The sequence below is a fragment of the Palaemon carinicauda genome, chromosome 3 (assembly GCF_036898095.1).
Source record: "Palaemon carinicauda isolate YSFRI2023 chromosome 3, ASM3689809v2, whole genome shotgun sequence".
Lineage (NCBI taxonomy): Eukaryota > Metazoa > Arthropoda > Malacostraca > Decapoda > Palaemonidae > Palaemon > Palaemon carinicauda.
This window is the reverse complement of record NC_090727.1, coordinates 200,008,639-200,015,637: the sequence shown is the minus strand read 5'-3', so window position 1 is coordinate 200,015,637 and position 6,999 is coordinate 200,008,639.

Genomic DNA, 6,999 nt, shown 5'->3' with positions numbered 1-6,999 from the left:
ACGAGGTTAAACAGGGAAGAAAGGAAAGTGGAAAAGAGAGATATGGAGGAAAAACGGGGGAAACTAGGTTGAAGGGGTGAGAAATGAAGGTATGAGAGGGAGAGATGGAGGAGGAAGGGGGGGAAAATGAGGTTAATGGGAAGATATGAAGGTAAAAGGGGGAGAGATGCATGAGGAAGGGGAAAAAGAGAGGTTAGAGGGGAGAAAAAATGAAGGTAGAAGGGAGAGAGATGGAGGAGGAAGGGGGAAAAGCTAGGTTAAGAGGAAGAGAAATGAAGGAAAAAGAGGGAGATATTTAAGAAAAAGAGTCAAAAGCAATGTTAAAGGGGGGGGGGGAGAAATGAAGTTAGAAGGGGGAGAGATGGAGGACTAAGAGGGAAAACAAGGTTAAAGGGGAGACAAATGAAGGTAGAAGGGGGAGAGATTTAGGAAAAAGAGGGAAAATCTAGGATAAAGGGGGGAAATTAATGTAAAAGGGGGAGAGATGGAGCAGAAAAGGGGGAAAACCGAGGTTGGAGGAAAGAGAAAAGAAGGTAAAAGGGGGAGAGACGGGGGAGGAAAAGGGAAAAGAGATTTAAAAGGAGGAGAAATGAAGGTAGCAGGGGGAGAGATGGATGAGGAACGGGGAAAAGAAGGTTAAAAGGGGGAGATATAAAGGTAAAAGGGGGAGATATGGGGGAGGAATGGGGAAAACAAGGTTAAAGGGGAGAGAAATGAAGGTATGAGGGGGGAGGTGATGGAGGAGGAATTGGGTAATTGAGGTTAAAGGGGGAGAAATGAAGGTAGTAGGGGGAGAGATGGAGGTTAAAGGGACAAAACGACGTTAAAATGGGAAGAAATGAAGGTAGAAAAGGAAGATATGGAGGAAGAAAGGGAAAACAATGTTAAAGGGGGAGAAACAAAGGTAGATGGGGGAGATATGGAGTAGTAACGGGGAGAACGAGGTTAAAGGGAAGAGAAATGGAAGTAGAAGGGGAACAGATGAATGAGGAAGGGGGAAAGCGTGGTTAAAGGGGAGAAAAAATGAAGGTAGACTGAGAGAGAAGGGGGAAAAGCGAGGTTAAGAGGGGCAGTAAGGAAAGAAGAAGAGGGAGATATTTGGGAAAAAAGATGGAAAAGCGAGATTAAATGAGGAGAAATGAAGGTAGAAGAGGGAGAGATGGAGGAGTAAGGGGGAAAACAAGGTTAAAGGGGAGGGAAATGAAGGTAGAAGGGCGAGAGATGGAGAAGTAAGGGGGAAAAAGCAAGGTTAAGACGGGGAGAAATGAAGTAGAAGAGGGAGGGATTTAGGAAAAAGCGGGGATAAAGTGGGGAGAGATGAAGGTAAAAGGGGGAGAGATGGAGGAGGAGGGGGGAAAAGCGAGGTTAAAGGGGAGAGAAATGAAGGTAGCAGGGGGGGAGAAGGAAGAGCAACGGGGAAAAGAATGTTAAATGGGGGAGAAATGAAGGTAGAAGGGGGAGAGATGGAGGATGAATGGGTAGAGATGAAGGTGGAAGGGGGAAAATAAAGATGGGAGGGGGAGAGATGAAGGTTGAAGGTGGAGAGTTGAAGTTAGAAGAGGGAAAGATGGAGGAGGGAGGGGTAAAACGAGGTTGAGAGGGTAGTAGAGATGAAGTTAGAAAGGGGAGAAATGGAGGAGGATGAGGGTAAACGAGGTTGAATGGGAGAGATGAAGGTAGGAAGGTGGAAAGATGTTTTAAAGCAATGTTGTTATCACAGAGCATGACAAATCCAAATATTTCAAAGCTACTTTTTAATTTCTGTAAAATGATCCATTTTTCAAATTCTGACTATAACGAATATTTCATAGACATGTCCATTGAGAATTCTCCAAACCCCATCATATTATTCATATTCTAAATCGTAATAGGAAAAGGCAACAATTTTGTAAGTGGTAATTTTTCATAGTAATTTTGATTTGAATGTTAAAAGCCGTTCATGAATGGCAGAGGCAAGTGACAGTGTCATTGCCCTATTAAGCATATGATCAGCGCCCAAGCCCCCTCTCCACCCAAGCTAGGACCAAGGAGAGCCAAGCAATGGCTGCTGATGACTCAGCAGATAGACCTAGAGGCTCTCCCAACACCCCCCCCCCCCCCAACCTTAGCTCACGAGGATGGTGAGGTTGCAATGACCAAAGGAACTAAGCAAGACTCCAACCCCATTCTGGCGTTCACCAGCTAGAAACGTTACCGCATCGGCCACCACAGCCCTGAGTAAATCAAAATAAAACTTGACATTTGGCAAACGAGAATATCGATTTTCCTGTTTGGGTGAGTAAAAATTTATATATATATATATATATATATATATATATATATATATATATATATTTATATATATATATATATATATATATATATATATATATATATATATACTGCATATTATTAGCAACATTTTGGTAACCTCTTTATCCTTTTGCCACAAATGACTGAGAAGTTATCATTGATGGATTGTGGCGAGTACACATAGCTTGGTGGCCATGTTGATGACGTCATCACATGCACAGCCACCACTGGAATTTTGTAAGACTCCCTTTCCTAAGGCTTATGCCATGTAGCAATAGATTTCTCGTAAACCTTTTGCACTCTTCGGATAAATAAATCCTGCCCTGGATCTTGGACTTAAATGACAATTATGAGAATCACATGATTAATCAACGAGTAAAATAAATGGAAATAAACAAGGAAAATCTTATCATGTACCACATGTAATATCAGAATGGTTTGATAATTCAAGGTAAAGTTCCTAAATCAGGAAAATCTAGGAAAAAAAACAGGGAAACAACGATTTGACAGTTTTATGGTTCTCCATCAACATCGGTACGGATGCAGAGATGACGTCAATTTTTACTTTAAGAAAATCAACAAACAATCCATAAGTGTGTAGCTGAGATTTTTTGGAATTTAATGGTAGTAGGTTGGCCAGGGCACCAGCCACATGTTGAGATACTACCGCTAGAGAGTTATTGGGTCCTTTGACTGGCCAGACAGTACTACATTGGATCCCTCTCTCTCGGTACGGCTCATTTTGTCTTTGCCTGCACATACACGAATATTCAGGCCTATTCTTCCCACATTCTCCTCTGTCCTCATACACCTGACGACACTGAGATTACCAAACAATTCTTCTTCGTTCAAGGGGTTAACTACTGCCATGTAATTATTCAGTGGCTACTCTCCCCTTTGGCAAGGGTAGAAGAGACTCTTAACCATGGCAAGCAGCTCTTCTGGGAGAGGGACACTCCAAAATCAAACCATTGTTCTCTATTCTTGGGTAGTGCCATAGCCTCTTTACCATGGCCGTCCATTGTCTTCGATTAGAGTTCTCTTGCTTGAGGGTACACTTGGGCAGCTGTTCTATGTTATTTGCCTTCTTCTTGGTGTTTCTGAAGCTTTTACAGTTTATATATGAAAGATCTGATATAATGTTACTGTTCTTGTTGTATTTTATTTTGATTGTTTATCACTTCTCTTGTTTTCTTTATTTCCTTGTTTCCTTTCCCCATTTGGCTATTTATCCCTGTTGGAGCCCTTGGGCTTATAGCATCTTGCTTTTCCAATTAGGGTTGTAGCTTAGCTTGTAATAATAATAATAATAATAATAATAATAATAATAATAATAATAATAATAATAATAAAATTCACCTTTGGGACTAAATCATAATCCACTTTGCACACTTCATTCCCTAATGTGGTCTTATTATATAATACTAAGAAAAAAACTCTATCTTTTGAGCAATTTTGACCATGAAACCAAGATTGAACCGTTTAATTATTCTTTATCTTGAGTGTTTTATTACTAACCTTCAAAAGGCTACCCTTTAACCTGAAAGCTAAAGATTAGCTTCAGTAAAACCGATATGAAACAATTTTATTTACTTGACTCAGGCTCAGGCTTGTAACAAAAAACCACTAAGGGTCATCTTCAAAAGAATTGGGAAAACACCAATATTTCCTTGCCTCAGATTTAGTGTGAGAGAAAACAAAATGGTAGCTTTAGCAGAATATAGAAAAAAAAATCGACTCAGACATAGTAAGAAAGGAAATCGGTCAACTTCAAAAGAATTGAGGAAAAAACTTATTCTTTGATTCATAGTAGTAGGTAGTAGTAGGTTGAACAGGGCACCAGCCACCTGTTGAGATACTACTGCTAGAGAGTTATGGGGTCCTTTGACTGGACAGACAGTATTATATAGGATCCTTCTCTCTGGTTGCGGTTCATTTTCCCTTTGCCAACATACACATCGAATAGTATGGCCTATTCTTTACATACTCTCCTCTGTCCTCATACAACTGACAACAATGAGATTACGAAACAATTCTTCCTCACCCTAAGGGTTACTGCACTCTAAGGGTAGAAGGGACTCTTTAGCTATGGTAAGCAGCTCTTCTAGTAGGACACTACAAAATCAAACCATTGTCTTGGGTAGTGCCATAGCCTCTGTACCATGATCTTTCACTGTCTTGGGTTAGAGTTTTCTTGCTCGAGGGTACACTCAGGCACACTATTCCATATTATTTCTCTTCCTCTTGTTCTGTAAAAGTTTTTATAGTTTATATAGGAGATATTTATTTCAATGTTACTTTCTTGAAATATTCTATTTTTCCTTGATTCCTTTCCTAATTTGGCTGTTTTCCCTGTTGGAGCGCCTGGGATTATACATTCCGCTTTTCAAACTAGGCTTGTAGCTTAGCAATTAATAATAATAATAATAATAATAATAATAATAATAATAATAATAATAATAATAATAATAATAATAATAATAATAGAAAGAAAGAATACGGATGATCGGCATCAACATAAATGGAAAGAAAACTTTTATTCCATTCATTCATAGCAAAAAAGAAAGCCCGAGGCCAACTTTAAAAAATGAGGAGAAGGGGAATTTAAATCATTAATTCGGAGTAAGCAAAATAAAATGCCAAGGGTCATGTTTAGCAGAATAAAAAAGGCAGACCTTTATATCCTTAATTCAGATTTAGTAGGAAAGAAACCAAAATGTTATGTTTACCAGAATCGATAAGAAAGATCTTTATCTCCTTAATTCAGATTTAGTAGGAAAGAAACCAAAAGGTCATGTTCAGCTGAATCGAGAAGAAAGACCTTTATTTCTTTGATTCAGATTTAGTAGGAAAGAAACCAAAAGGTCATGTTCAGCAGAGTCGACAAAAAAGACCCTTATTTTCTTGATTCAGATTTAGTAAGAAAGAAACTGAAATGTCATGTTTACAGAATCGAGAAGAGAGACCTTTTTTCCTTGATTCAGATTTAGTAGGAAAGAATTCGAAAGGTCATGTTTAGCTGAATTGAATAGAAAGACCTTTATTTCCTTGATTCAGAATTTTTAGGAATGAAAACAAAAAGTTATGTTTAACAGAATCAAGAAGAAAGACCTTCATTTCCTAGATTCAGATTTAATAAGAAAGAAACGAAAGGTCATGTTTAGCAAAATCGACAAGAAAGACCTATATTTTCTTGATTCAAATTTAGTAGGAAAAAAATTAAGACCGTCATGTTTAGCAGAATACAGAAGAAAGACATTTGTTTCCTTGATTCATATTTAGTAAGAAAGAAACCAAAAGGTCAAGTTCAGCTGAATCGAGAAGAGAGACCTTTGTTTCTTTGATTCAGATTTAGTAGGAAAGAAACCAAAAGGTCAAGTTCAGCTGAAACGAGAAGAGAGACCTTTATTTCTTTGATTCAGATTTAGTAGGAAAGAAACCAAAAGGTCAAGTTCAGCTGAATCGAGAAGAGAGACCTTTACTTATTTTATTTAGATTTAGTAGGAAAGAAACCAAAAGGTCAAGTTCAGCTGAAACGAGAAGAGAGACCTTTGTTTCTTTGATTCAGATTTAGTAGGAAAGAAACCAAAAGGTCAAGTTCAGCTGAAACGAGAAGAGAGACCTTTATTTCTTTGATTCAGATTTAGTAGGAAAGAAACCAAAAGGTCAAGTTCAGCTGAATCGAGAAGAGAGACCTTTACTTATTTGATTTAGATTTAGTAGGAAAGAAACCAAAAGGTCAAGTTCAGCTGAATCGAGAAGAGAGACCTTTACTTATTTGATTCAGATTTAGTAGGAAAGAAACCAAAAGGCCAAGTTCAGCTGAATCGAGAAGAGAGACCTTTATTTCTTTGATTCAGATTTAGTAGGAAAGAAACCAAAAGGTCAAGTTCAGCTGAATCGAGAAGAGAGACCTTTACTTATTTGATTTAGATTTAGTAGGAAAGAAACCAAAAGGTCAAGTTCAGCTGAAACGAGAAGAGAGACCTTTGTTTCTTTGATTCAGATTTAGTAGGAAAGAAACCAAAAGGTCAAGTTCAGCTGAAACGAGAAGAGAGACCTTTATTTCTTTGATTTAGATTTAGTAGGAAAGAAACCAAAAGGTCAAGTTCAGCTGAATTGAGAAGAGAGACCTTAATTTTTTTTATTCAGATTTAGTAGGAAAGAAACCAAAAGGTCAAGTTCAGCTGAATCGAGAAGAGAGACCTTTACTTATTTGATTTAGATTTAGTAGGAAAGAAACCAAAAGGTCAAGTTCAGCTGAATCGAGAAGAGAGACCTTTACTTATTTGATTCAGATTTAGTAGGAAAGAAACCAAAAGGCCAAGTTCAGCTGAATCGAGAAGAGAGACCTTTATTTCTTTGATTCAGATTCCGTAGGAAAGAAACCAAAAGGTCAAGTTCAGTCAAGTTCAGCTGAATCGAGGAGAAAGACCTTTAATTCTTTGATTTAGATTTAGTAGGAAAGAAACCAAAAGGTCAAGTTCAGCTGAATCGAGAAGAGAGACCTTTATCTCTTTTATTCAGATTTAGTAGGAAAGAAACCAAAAGGTCAAGTTCAGCTGAATCGAGAAAGGAGACCTTTATTTCTTTGATTCAGATTTAGTAGGAAAGAAACCAAAAGGTCAAGTTCAGTCAAGTTCAGCTGAATCGAGGAGAAAGACCTTTAATTCTTTGATTTAGATTTAGTAGGAAAGAAACCAAAAG